The sequence below is a fragment of the Eretmochelys imbricata genome, chromosome 1 (assembly GCF_965152235.1).
Source record: "Eretmochelys imbricata isolate rEreImb1 chromosome 1, rEreImb1.hap1, whole genome shotgun sequence".
NCBI classification, from domain to species: Eukaryota; Metazoa; Chordata; order Testudines; family Cheloniidae; genus Eretmochelys; species Eretmochelys imbricata.
The window spans coordinates 342,117,175-342,131,664 of NC_135572.1; the positions used below are offsets into that span (position 1 = coordinate 342,117,175).

At 39.5% G+C, this 14,490-nt stretch overlaps 1 protein-coding gene across 1 annotated transcript in view; it reads left to right on the plus strand.

The window, feature by feature from the left end:
• SEMA3A (semaphorin 3A) overlaps positions 1–14,490 on the plus strand; it is a 196,404-nt gene that overhangs the window by 10,306 nt on the left and 171,608 nt on the right. The gene's annotated exons all lie outside the window — the stretch shown is intronic.

Genomic DNA, 14,490 nt, shown 5'->3' on the forward strand with positions numbered 1-14,490 from the left:
GGCGGGAACTGTGCCCTGAATGAGTGTTTATTATTGGTATTATTGTATTTGGTGACTATAAAGTTACACAAGTATTTACAGGATCAGGGCCTTAGTTTGTTCATTTTTGAAACTAATGGCAATGAATAGCTAACAAGATAAAGTCAAAAGTGGGATTCTGCAGCTCTCTTGTTTTCATACACTTAGCTTCTAGACTAAGTAAAGAAGCACCTGTTTCTTAAACTGGAGATTGCCTTGATCTTTCAAAATATAAGTTCCAGTTCATATCTTGCACATGCCTTCAATGCAGCCATATGACATTTCATGAATTAACACAGGAAATGACTTACGTTTGCTTTTATACTTACTTCCTGTCCCCTTGTGATGGAGGGGTTGTTCTGAATATCATTTTGTTCCATAACGATACATCAACTTGAATGACAGACTGACAAAGAAACACTGAATCAGAACAATAATTAACACAAATATTGCTATATTAAAAAAAAAGCTCTTGCTCTGAACTAAAACTAACAAGATGTCACTGTAGTCTCCTCTTAGGCTCTGTGGATTACTTATTAGCTGGTTTCTATGCAGAGTATGCAAGCATCATAGAAGCTAAACCAGATGGTCACAGCTAGTAAACAGAATGACAAATCAGTTGAAACACACATGAAGGATTCAACCCTACTTCCATTGAAATCATTGGGATTTTTGCATTTTGCAATTCAAATGTAGCAGTGTTTATCCTCGTAAGTGTTTATTTGTTTCTTTGTTTCTTGGGATCTGATTCTCCTCTCAGTTATCCTAGTATAAATCAGGAGCAACTCCATTAATGTCAATAGAACTATATAGGAGTAACACTGGTATAAATTGGAGTGAAATCAGAGACTTGCTATTTTTAATTTTTATTGGATAGTTTGAGCAACGCGGGTTTTATTTCAGAGTGGCTGTGGTAGTCTGTATCAGCAAAAACAATGAGGAGTCCTTGTGGCACCTTATAGACTAACAAATTTATTTGGGCACAAGCTTTCGTGGGCTAAAACCCACTTTATCAGATGCATGGAGTGAAAAATACAGTAAGCAGTGTATATATTATAGCACATGAAAAGATGGGAGTTGCCTTACCAAGTGGGGGGGTCAGTGCTAAAAAGGGCAATTCAATTAAGGAGGAAGTGGCTTATTCTCAACAGTTGACGAGAAGGGATGAATATTAACAGATGGATGTTATCTGATCATGTTATCATGCATCTGATGAAGTGGGTTTTAGCCCACGAAAGCTTATGCCCAAATAAATTTGTTCGTCTCTAAGGTGCCACAAGGACTCCTTGTTGTTTTTGCAGGTTTTATTTGTTAAGAATGATTCCCTAGCCAAGACTTGCCACAGAAGGCCTTTAAAAGGAAATTTCTGAGAGCTGAAATTCTTTTTAAAGTGTTTTCTATCAGCATGAAAAAATATGACAAAAGCTGAGTTTTATTTTGCTGTACATTCGTCCTTAGTGCTATGCACACAAAGTATTTTACCTTATATTAGACATATGGAAGTGATCAGTGTATGTAAATTACAAGAGAAGAAGGTAAGGTATAGTTAGGAAATGTGTACTTGTTTCTGGTTATAAGACTTTGAAACCACACCAAAAGAGAAAAGAGAGAGAGAGAGAGACTTTACGTTTTGAGGCACCTTTTCTTTCAAAATAATGAATGGAGAATGGTTAAAACAGCAATGATTAAAAAATAATTCAGCACGAAAGCACAATATGGTACTGAACTTAGCCCTTCAATTAGCTCTTTTGGACACTGGGATCTACAGAGAAGGACCAGATTGCGAACTCTTTCCACGGAATGGAAAACTGGAGTAATTCCCCTTTTTCCTCATTGGGACTACTCGTGTGAGTAGCAGTTCACTAATGCGAGTAAGGGATTTCAGTCTAGCACAAAATAATTTGTATTTACATTGAACCTGATCTTGCATCCACTGTGCTCTTACACATTCCCATTCTGAAAATCCGACTAATATTCAGGGTTGCAATAAAAGCCTGATCAAAAGCCCATTGATGTCAATGGGAGTAGCCGTATTTTTGGTTATCTGGGCATTAGCACATTTTGTATTCTGAGAGGGATTGTCCAAGGCAACTGGGTTTATCCTCCTACTCTTTTAGAAAAGCTGCAAAAGCTCAACCTTGCATGTGAACAGCACTCAGAAATAGAAGGATAGATCTGCCCTTATCTTCTGCCAGCTTCTGCTATGAATTGCTGCATTCCAAACCATTCTGGAAATTAGCACCTGAACATATAAACTCAGACATATTGAAACTTTCATACCTTTAACAGCTCTACAGATCTATGTATTTATAGATCTATATATCTCCTACGATAATGACCACTTGTAGTCAGCAAGCCTTATAATGAAGTGTCAGAGCTTCTCTGTCACTTTAAACTTACCCCTTTATGGGAAGAGGTGAGAACTACTCCATGTTTTAAATGTTTCCAAAACTAAATGAAGACAAAAACAAATCAACAGAAGTATTAAGGCTAGATCCTAAACTGGTGTAGATTAGTGTCGCTCCATTAGAGTTACACCAGCAGAACATCTGACACTCAATGTGTAACAGTTGAACAAGTGCACCTTGTGGTGTGATGTACATAGTGAGCCAAATGGTGCTGTGCTGATCTGCCTAGATGTTGAGAGATCTGGCCCATTATATACTCAGATAACTCATCACACTAATACCCCTTACATCCACATTTTCCTTTGTTGCATATTAGCAATTTGTTTTGCTATATGTAGTGTAAAGATTCTCTGGTTTAAAAGTAATTCAATCCTTCAGATAAAGTGCTTCTAAAAAAAGCAGAGGTAAACAGCTAGAGTAGATAAGCAAAGAACAGAGAATATAAGAAAAATCTGAATAGGCTTTGAGCCAGATGGTTTTGTACGTGTTTTATAGCACTACTCTGCTGCTTAGATTTGGAACTGGTTGGCATGGATATATATATATTTATGTATATATATGAGAGAGAGAGATTTACCAAGCCATTCAAAGCTGAAGCAGCTCCAAAAACTGATTGCTTAGGCATCAAAACTAGAGACTGTTTCCAATGCAAAGTTCACTTATAGGGGTGATATGAGTTATGTACCTACTCCATAACCATGAGATAACATGGTACCACCACTGGAGTTTACCATGTAATAATAATTTTCACTGGTGTTAGTCTGTAGTTTCCATCTGTTTCCTCAGAATACCATGACGTATTTCATGCAAGCTTCATAATTCAGTAAATAGCTCATGTCACCTCAATAATCATTTACAGAACTCATTTTCCTTCTCAGAAAAGCTTCTGTGTGCTAATTTGATTTGGTTAAATTATTCCGTAAAGGACTCACTGAGACAAAGTTAAATGTAATTTCATTCAAAGGCTATGGGATTTGCTCACTCAGGCTAATATTCTTGTAATGAAATGTGGTTTTGTCTTGATATTTATGAGGAGTTTTTTTAAAAAAAAATCGGTTTGATCTTTCAAATTCATCCTCATGTGAGTAGCTCCATTGATTTCACTGCAATGGAACTACAGGCATGATTAAGCCAATACTCTCATGAGTAAGTGTTTGCATGAAATGGCCTTTTTTGTAAAATTGTGTTTGATGTGATTATAAATATGATTGTTCTAAATAAAAAGAGAGAAAGCTGGCACTCAGAAATTAGTTTCCCTTTTTAAGTAATGATCCAACAAAACCAAGCCATTCATAGAACTGCATCTGAAATTGTTCAGTTTTGTTCAGATTAGAGTAAAAATTTAGGCAAAATTGTGGAGTTTTACATCATCCCCAAATTGAAATCACATTGAACATCTTGCAGGAATAGTCTGTCTTGATCTTGGTTACTTCCCGATTTCAATGTGGTTCAAAATACCACAACAGTAATGGGAAAGACACACATTGACTCCAATGGGTGCTGGTTGAGCCCCTGGTGAAGAACTGCGGCAGTGCAAACAATTAATGAGGTGTTTTTGAATGCGAAATAGGTTTGGATTGAGTTTTTGAGTGAAGGTTTAAAACAGTTCTCATTTTATCCAATCTTTTTCATTCCATCCCTTGTTAACAAGTTAACTAATAGGCTTATATTTAAATTTATATCTGTTTGTGTGTAACACTGAATAGACACTGGGCCCAATTCACAGATCTAGAATCTGTGGAGTTATACCAGGAATGAATTGGGTCTAATGTGTATTCCAGGTTACACACAAACAGATATGTATTCTTTCTATACTGTAATAGTGGGATAGAGTTTCCATAATGCAATTATGCAATTATTCTGTTTCAATAACCATTCTCTTAACTATCAAAATAGAACAACGTCCTATGGAAACTTTTCTCCACTGTTGCAGCGTTAGTTACCAAAGTTTAGGGCTCCAGGCAGCACAATTTACTTTCTTTGACTGAAAGTTGTTACTGCCGGTTCCTCAGATGAGCTCATCAGAGAGCAGCCCAGGAACTCTCTCCCCAGCAGGAGCCCTTCAGAGTTGGCTTCCTGGAGGCTCCAAAGAGTAGCAAAAACTAGAAAGCAAGCAGGCAAGCAAGGAAATTCCTCTTTCTTTTCAAATATCAGCTTGACAAAATGGGACAGCGAGCATAGGGCCATGTGCTCATTCACTCCAGGCATCTTGTCAATAGTTCCTCAATGCAAAACAGCAAGAGAGATCTCATTTTGCAGATGGGTAGCCACTTGTGGAGACATATCTATTATCTGAAAATTTATTGTGTCCTATTTCATATGTGAATCAAATGCAGCAAATCTCTCATGCAATATAGGATGGACAGGCAATAAAAGATTTCACATTCTATGATAGGTATACATTCAAAGAAGGAAACAAAAGGAATGTTTTTTATTAAACATCGGAGTGGAAACCATTTGTGGCATAAACCCCAATAGGAAACACATTTATACCACCTCTGATGTCTCATGCAGTTTTGATGCTAATTTTTTCACTTGGCTGTTTCCCTGCCCTAAGAGTTCATAGCCGTTCAACTGATTTGTGCTATTACTTAAACGGTTTTAGGAATCTGACAGCAAACTACAGAGTAACTCTCTAATAGATATCTCATGCCAGGACTAGGATGTATTGGAAGGGATGCATCCCAAGCCCAGTGTGGTGTCAGGGAAGGGTGAGTTTTCGTGTTCAAAGGGCAAAACTGTATTCTGTGTGTGGTGGATGTGCACAGATGCTGCTGTTAGTGCACTAAGCATCCACGTATGTCAGGAATCCCAATTACTACTCCAAGGTCTATTGTCCCTGCCCTCATGGCAGCTAGGGGACATATAAAAATACCAGACAGCTGCCTAAAATGATTGCATGGGACCAATCAGTGCTGAGCTAGATAGGTCCAGTGTGCAAAATGGGGGACCGAGGACTGCACTTGCTCCGTGGGAGCAATATGTAGTTTCTTAGGATGGTAACAGGGAAGACCATGTAAATTAGCCCTCCACAACTCTTAAGCCAGCCTCCATAAATTGTATGTTTGCTTCTGCTGGGCATCTATATAACTGCTCTTGAGACTGGCCTTTCCCCCTTCAAGATCAGATTGGTCTCTATCACTGTCCAGGTGGTGTCTCAGCTCTGCAGCATTCTTTGCACCCTGGATGCTCCAGGCCCAAGGATTTTCCATAGGCCAGGCATGCAAATACCTACATAAAGTATGTGCACACACACAATTATTTGCAGCACCACATTGCACCCAAACTCATGTGTTTCTGATCACCAGGGCCTATAAAATGCTATAGTTTAGTTACTTCTCAGTATACACAACTAATTCCCACTCTAATGAATGAATGCCAGTACATTTGTTAGCCTCAGTGGGTAGATATTCACATGGCATAACAGATGTTTGTAGCGTGATAATCCTGCATCCCTAAATCTGTATAAAGGGACAAGAAGTCCACTCTGTCCTTTACACGTGCACTGATAGACAAATAATTATTCCATATGCCAGAGTGCATTTTCAAAGGTTAATGGGACTTATGCATGCACAATCAGAAGGGAATAATGGCCTGAGTTCAGTGGCAACTGAAGGTGTTCAGTGTGATGGGTTCCCCCCAGGGTACCACCTGGAACTGGGGTAACACTGAGCCCTCTGACCCACCAGCCTAGGCTCCCTTTCACACTCTGCTTCTGTGACAAGCTGCAGACATGCTCCCCATTTTACACTTCTACCAGCATACACACAGGTAGGGACACACCCAGCTGCAGTTACATGCAGGCTCTCTGACCAGCACTGCGTGTGAACCAACAATAGAGAGGCTCCAGCCAAAATAACCCCCAGCTTTCCAGCCTAGGACCTCAGAGCTGTACCATCCTGCCTTGGTCCAAATCACAAGAAATATGAATTTATTATCCAGTTCACCTCCCTCTCAGTGTGGAGAGGAATATTCAGCAGCCCCTCTGAGCTAAGATTCGCACACACTTCACTCCAAACTCACTGGTTCAGATAAAGCAAAAACAAGTTTATTAACTACAAAAGATAGATTTTAAGTGATTATAAGTGATAGCAAACAGATCAAAGCAGATTACCTCATAAATAAACAAAAACACAATCTAAGCTTAACATACTAGAAAAACAGGATTTGAATTAACAGTCTCTCACCCTGATGGATGATACAAGCAGGCTGCAGATTCTTAAGGCACAAACTACACTTGCTTTGCAGCTTGGAATCCCCAGGTCTTTCATACACAGGCTAGAAATCCCTTTAGCCTGGGTCAAGCACTTCCCCCAGTTCAGTCTTTGTTCCTTAGGTGTTTTTAGGAGTCTTCTTGTGTGGGAAGTGAAGAACAACGGATGATTTCACTCCCTGCCTTATATAGCTTTAACATATGGTGGGAACCCTTTGTTTTGGTTCCCAGACCAGTTTGTGGAAAAATACTGACATCCCAAGATGGAGTCCAGAATCATGTGGCCTGGTCACATATCTTTGTAGAGTCATATCAGCCATTACTTACAGGCTGTCTGGAGTGTTCTTAGGAAGGCTTGCCAGGTGAGAGATAAGCTTCCCCAAAGGCCTATTGTTTTCCCTGATGGCTCATTACCCTGAATAGGCCCTTCCCAACCAGCTATCTAAACTGAAAGCATCTTGCCTAGTGGGCATTACCCAGGTGTAACCACATTTGAAGTACAGCTACATTGTCAGTATTTATAACCTCAGATAAAAAAGACACATGCATACAAATAGGATAATCATATTCAGCAAATCATAACTTTTCCAATGACACCTCCACGTGACTTATCTTGTACAAAATGCATCATAATTATTCCACAATCATATCATAGTATTACTATGATGAATATGGGGTGCAGTGTCATATTCAGAACCTCTGAAAATCAGCCCACTGGCCTCTGATTCTATGCCAATTATATATCGGGGGCACAAAGAGTCTGCAAGGCTAGTACCACTGTTAAGCCCAATGTCATGATCTGACCCCTCCACATTGGTCTGCGGAGTTTGCTGGGTATGGAAGAGAGAGCGTTCTGGACCTGGAGCACCCTTTGCTCCCTGACTTCAAGGACTCTCATTCTGCCCATTCCCTATGCAAAGGACTAAGGGGCTGAGTTAGTCTCCGTGCACTTTCTCCTTCCCTATGCAGAGTCAGGCCAACCCTGGTCCATGAGGAACAAGATGACCAGAATCAAAAAGTGTTTTCAGAAATCTCCTGTTTTCAAACTAAAAATTAAGTGATTTTTATCCTTAAGTACGTTTAAAAATGATGGAGTTATTTCCACTAATAATATTACTCATAACAGTATTGTAGCCCTGAGCATATATTTATTGGCATAGATACAAACTCGGGTGCTTACCATATGCAAATCTACCCATCTGTAACTCAGTACAGAGAATGGAGACCTCATGGCTGAAGTGAGTGGCAATGGTAAATAGAGCCTTTCACCATCAGGTCAAATGGAGGTCAGGGTCTGTAGTGTCTGAAAGCCACCATCGTCCAAAAATTGTTCTATGGCCAATGTGAAAATGAGCTTCCTGCCCAGTTCGCTTTATTAAATTCACCACCACAAAAGTCACTAACTAGCACTGCAGGATGAAACTGGTAGGGAGACTGAACTACCCTCTCACATGTAGGTCAGGGTTGTACCACACTGGGGTAGAGTTGAACTTGCCATAACTGCTGAGATCCATGCTATATGCATCATTTTGATAGAGGACTTGTCATCCGGGCTGGCCTTCTGATCCCCAGGGCCAGTTGGGAATTTTCCATAGAAATGATTTTTCAGCAGAAAAGTAGTTTCCAAAAAATTGAAATTTTCCATGGGTTCAACCCAAACTGACACATTTTGGTTTGTTGAACTGAACAAAAAAATTTCAGTTTCAGCTACTTTGACATGAAATGGCATCTGCCTAAGGTGACACTGTGACTGACGGGAGATGTCGCTTGGGCACTTCATGCCCCCATTCTCTCCTCTTGGCCAGGCTCCTTGGCTACAGTACATCTCCCATGAAGCAATTTCCTCTACTGAACCACATGTTTTGTCATGAGAGGCACAGTGCATTATGAAAGATGTAGTCCGGACAGGGATCCTGGCCCACATAGAAGAACAAAGGCATGAGGTAGCTGAACTACAACTCCCATGAGGCACCAAGCACCTTAGTCAGATGCAGTTTAATGTCAAACTGATTGGAAATGTTTTGACATTTCTGAATTTAATTTTTTTGGAACTTTTCATTCTGTGAAAACAGTTTCTTATTTTGATTTTTCACCCTCATTTCATCCTCACAGTTCAGAAGTTCCAATTTTCACTCAGTTCTAGCTCTTTCTACTATGAAGCTATCCCTCAGAAGCCATGATAGTTTATGAAGCTCCCACTGGGGTTGTTCATCTCCAAACCACCCTGTAACACAGGGCCACACCTTAGTATATATGCCCAAATATAGTCCTGAATGTGTATTGTAACAAAGGCATAATTAAAAATTGATGTCAGATTCTGTAGCAGAAAATGCAGTAAATTATTTAAAGAAATACTGTTAGTAAATTTAGTCATAGTTCATATTTTATAGAAGTATCATTTAAATGAGGCCTTCATGATTTGATTTGTCAGCTTTTTTTCCCCTAGATAGAATCTAGGGATGAGTGAATACTTCAGATAAAATAAGGCCCCACTTCAACTTTGATCTCTCCTCTAGTTTTACAACCAAACCTTGCAGACACTGAAAGATTTAAATGTATAAGGTTTGGTTTATTTTGGGTTTTTTGTCATTTTTATTTTCATTTTCACACAAATTTACAATCTCAAGCAGACTGCTTCTATGGTTAAGGTACTGGATTGAGGTTTAGGAGATCTTGGTTAAATTCTAGGCTCTTGTGACTTTCTGTGTGATTTCAGGTACTCTCTCTGTGACTGAGTTTCCCATCTGTTTCTCCCATACTTTTTTTGCCTTGTCTGTGTATGCTTTTTGGGGAAGGAACTCTTATTATGTGTTTGTACAGCATCTAACACAATGAGGTATTGACCTCAGTTGGGCCGCTAAAACCAAATATACAAATTATATATATTCATAATACCAGATTTAATCCCATAATACAAATTATATATATTAATAATACCAGATTTAATCTGGGCCCAAAATTTCCCAAATAAAGTTTGGGCCCAGATTAAATCTGGTATTATTAATATTCTTGCTATATTTCTGTAGAGACAAGAAGCATAAACTATAAAAAAAAAAATCTTGTGAGCATTTCAGTTGGGATAAAGCTCCAGACTAATTTTGCAAATTCAAGTGGATACTGGATGTTATATAGGATTCTGTGTACAGAGACGGCTACAACAGTTTTGCTGGTTCTATTTAATAAAGTCAGTGTGAAAAGTACACAGTTCCTCATTACCATATGTTACTCTGAAGCAATAGTGGTATCATTTGTATTATGTTTAACTTGAAAATCTTTGTCTGTAGACATGTTTTACATTCCCTCTTTTTTGTAATCTATGAATTCAGGTGTGTTTAGCAGTGTCGGTAGACTGGAACACTGCAGATTACCAAGGGGACTTCAAGATGTCATAAAAGAAGAATGACTGTTTTCCAAAACAAGCTGTGTAATCCCCTAGGTTCTGGCATACCTGACTATGATGAGTGTTACTAGGCATGGAAAACATTTCTGAAAAGTTAATCCCATGCTGTGTATAAGTGTTAGAGAAAAGGCATCCACTTGTTCCAAAGGGTTTAACCTTATTCAGGAGTTAAATCTGGCACAGAGGTCCATATTTACAAAAGGTTTCCTTTATTTTCCCTAAAGACTACAAAAGGATAATTACTCCTTCACTTGAATTGCTCTTTCCTTGATTTAAGTATTCATTTCCATTGTTGCTTTATTCAAATGCAGCATAGTACATAATATTAAGTGACAAGCTATGTGTTATTTTGAAATAACACACATTATGGTTCACTTCATGTCTTAGGAGACCCAAGCAATGGGTTATTTCACATGGACAAATGCTCAAAAGTGTTTGCCCTTATGGATAAAATATAATGTATGTAGCTATTTTCAACTGTGCTTAGCACAACAAAACCTGGATGTGGACCTTGCTGTAGTCATTCTAACCTTTGTCACCTCCATATTGGGTTACTGTTCTGCACTCTTATCCAAAGTCTATGGAAAGCCACGCATTGACTTCAATGAGTTTTGGATTATTCTCATAACAGATGGTGCCTGTGGAATCTGATGTCCTGCTTGCTACTGCACTGGGTCCCTACTAGCTTCTGGGTTATTCAAGTCATTGGTAATGGTCTGTAATGAGCTCATCCAAATCCCATTTAATCCAGTGAGAGTCTTTCTGCTGACTTCAATGGATTTTGAATCAGGACATCAATCACTCACTATATGACTTTGGGTATAACTAATTTAGGGACCAATTCTCTATCCAAGCTCAGCCACAACAACTGAGGTCAAATGGGGTGATGAAGCTAAGTGTCACAATATTTTTTTGTCTGACTTGCTGTCAGAACCTTTCCAATGGAGGGTCATCTGATCTGGAATTTGCTGTTCCCAATGGGTTGTTAGAGCTCAAATCTTCTCAATGCCCAACTTTTGCACAGGTGTTTTCTAGATAAGATGTATTTTAATTTAATTGTTGAATTTGTGCTTTCTTTGTGAATTGTGTGGTTTAAATTTATAAGGCTGTTGAGAATCAGGACCAATAGTGTAAAAATAACAAAGTACACATTGCTGCACACAAGGCCTTTGCACAAGCCTTTTTAAATGTTGGGCTAACTTCTCGATATGGTGCTATAGTATGCCAAAGGACAGATGAAACTCTGGGCCAAATTCTCATTGGTGCAAATGGGCACAGAAGCTGTACCCATTTAATGCAACGGTGAATTTTGTTGTATATGCATGAGAGTTCACAATTTGCTCGTGCTGCAAAATTCAGGGAAAAGACTGAGAACATCTTCAATACAACCCTTCCAGTTCCAGCTGAATTTTACCTCCTACATAACACTTCCAATATAGAAAGTATTTCAGAGGAAAAATCTCACATGGATTAATGTATTTATTGGTTGTCAAGGTAATATTTTGGAGTTCTCTCCAGCAGAAAGATAATATCACAAACAGAAGCAGGTTATTATGAAAAGGTAACTCTCAGACTTCAGGGCAATGAAGATACATTTCAGCTTGTTTTTAATTATTTCTTTTGTCATGTTTCTTTTATTGTTGTCCATTTGCATTATTATTTGTATTACAGAATCTAGAGGTCCTTATTCCAATTGTCTCCTTGAGGAATTGCTAGCCCTTTGTGCTAGACCCTATACAAACACATAGCCCCTACTCTGAAAAGCTTGATCAGGCTTGGCTGAATCATGGTCTATGTGCTTAAATCCCATTGACTTCAATGAGTTGTAAGCATGTGCTTACAGTTAAACATATATTTAAGTGCCTGGCTGAATCAAGGCCTTAAGAGACATGGTATGGACATACGCAATAGGGCTTGACTGTATCATTTTGGCACAGCACAGAATATTAGTGGAGTGAGGAGTTGCACCACCCCCGGGGAACTTAGGATATCAAGAATGCAGAGACCTAGCACACTTTGGGGACTAAGCAAATAAATATTGATAATTTTTCAGCTTTTACAGGAAGCATTTTTGAGAGTGTAAATATTAGCTTCACAAGACACTTTAACAGTTACATCTGAGGTTAACAGCAAAGTGAAGACAATTAAAGTAAAAAATTTTCAGTCAATAGTGTGTGATCAATTAGGTTTTTTGGTTTGTTTTTATTTAGAAAAGGAGCCCTGAATTCCATGTTGCTAAGTCTAAGAGAACATCAGCACATTGTATTTTACAAACCAGGAATGAGAGTGAATGCAATTGAGAGTGAATGCAATGGAAAGCAGAAAATTGAAACTCTGCCACAGTGTTCTGTGGGCTGTCTGAAACCTAGCAGCAGCAGAGGAGTGTTTCTAGGTACTGTTGCAGAAGAGTCTGAGTGTGGGGGTGCTGGGATATGCTTAAGTCAGGATGTGTAGATAGCAGAGGGGCAGACAGAATGGTGCCAAGTGCCATGATAAAGCAAAAAGAAAAGGAGAACTTGTGGCACCTTAGAGACTAACAAAGTTATTTCAGCATAAGCTTTCATGAGCTACAGCTCACTTCATCAGATGCATGCAGTGGAAAATACAGTGGGGAGATTTTATATACACAGAGAACATGAAACAATGGGTGTTACCATATACACTGTAAGGAGAGAGATCAGGTAAGGTGAGCTATTACCAGCACGAGAGAAAAAAAACCTTTTGTAGTGATATTCAAGGTGGGCCATTTCCAGCAGTTGACAAGAACGTGTGAGGAAAGGTGGGGGGGGGAGGAATAAACATGGGGAAGTAGTTTTACTTTGTGTACTGACACATCCACTCCCAGTCTTTATTCAAGCCCAATTTAATGGTGTTCAGTTTGCAAATTAATTACAATTCAGCAGTGTCTTGTTGGAGTCTGTTTCTGAAGTTTTTATGTTGAAGAATTGCCACTTTTAGGTCTGTAATGGAGTGACCAGAGAGATTGAAGTGTCCTCCGACTGGTTTTTGAATGTTATAATTCTTGATGTCTGATTTGTGTCCATTTATTCTTTTATGTAGAGACTGTCCAGTTTGGCCAATGTACATGGCAGAGGGGCATTGCTGGCACATGATGGCATATATCACATTGGTAGATGTGCAGGTGAATGAGCCTCTGATAGTATGGCTGATGTGATTAGGCCCTTTGATGGTGTCCCCTGAATAGATATGTGGACATAGTTGGCAACCAGCTTTGTTGCAAGGGTAGGTTCCTGGGTTAGTGTTTTTGTTGTGTGGTGTGTGGTTGCTGGGGAGTATTTGCTTCAGGTTGGGGGCACTGTCTGTAAACAAGGACTGACCTGTCTTCCAAGATCTGTGAGAGTGATGGGTCATCCTTCAGGATAGATTGTAGATCCTTGATGATGAGTTGGAGAAGTTTTAGTGATGACTGAAGGTGATGGCTAGTGGCGTTCTGTTATTTTCTTTGTTGGGCCTGTCCTGTAGTAGGTAACTTCTGGGTACTCTTCTGGCTCTGTCAATCTGTTTCTTCACTTCAGCAGGTGGGTATTGTAGTTGTAAGAACGCTTGATAGAGATCTTGTAGGTGTTTGTCTCTGTCTGAGGGGTTGGAGCAAATGTGGTTGTATCATAGAGCTTGTCTGTGGGCAATGGATCGTGTGGTGTGGTCTGGATGAAAGCTGGAGGCATGTAGGTAGGAATAGCGGTCAGTAGGTTTCTGGTATAGGGTGGTGGTTATGTGATCATTGCTTATTAGCACTGTAGTGTGCAGGAAGTGGATCTCTTGTGTGGACTGATCCAGGCTGAGGTTGATGGTGGGATGGAAATTGTTGAAATCAAGTTGGAATTCCTCAAGGGCTTCTTTTCCATGAGTCCAGATGATGAAGATGTCATCAATGTAGCGCAAGTAGAGTAGGGGTGTTAGGGGATGAGAGCTAAGGAAGCGTTGTTCTAAGTCAGACATAAAAAATGTTGGCATACTGTGATATGATATGATAAAGCAGTCATTGCTACACCCTGTGATAGAGTGAAGCATATGTTCTCCCCACCCCTGTGCAAACTGTGGTCTGACAGCTTCGATGAATGTTGGGTAGGATTTACCAGACCTTGTTAAGATGTGAGCTCCATGGTTCTGTTGCCATTTTCATTGGATTTTTATTTTCCTCCATCCCACCACTGCCACTTTTTTGATAGTTTCTCCTAAGCAGAACCAGGATGAAGTGATAACTAACTTTAGAACCAGTGAATAATCGATACCAAATGTTCCCTATGTCTATCTAATCAGTCTAATCTTGTGTTTGGTATTTCTGAGGCACCTCTTGTCTTTGGGTCTGATTTTTCAGAGGAGTTGAAGGTGCTCAACCCCAGCTGAAATCCATGGGAACTCTGGGTGTTTAGCACTCTGGAGAATCATGCCCCTTGAATCTAAGCATTGATGCCAAGTCAAAACAAGCT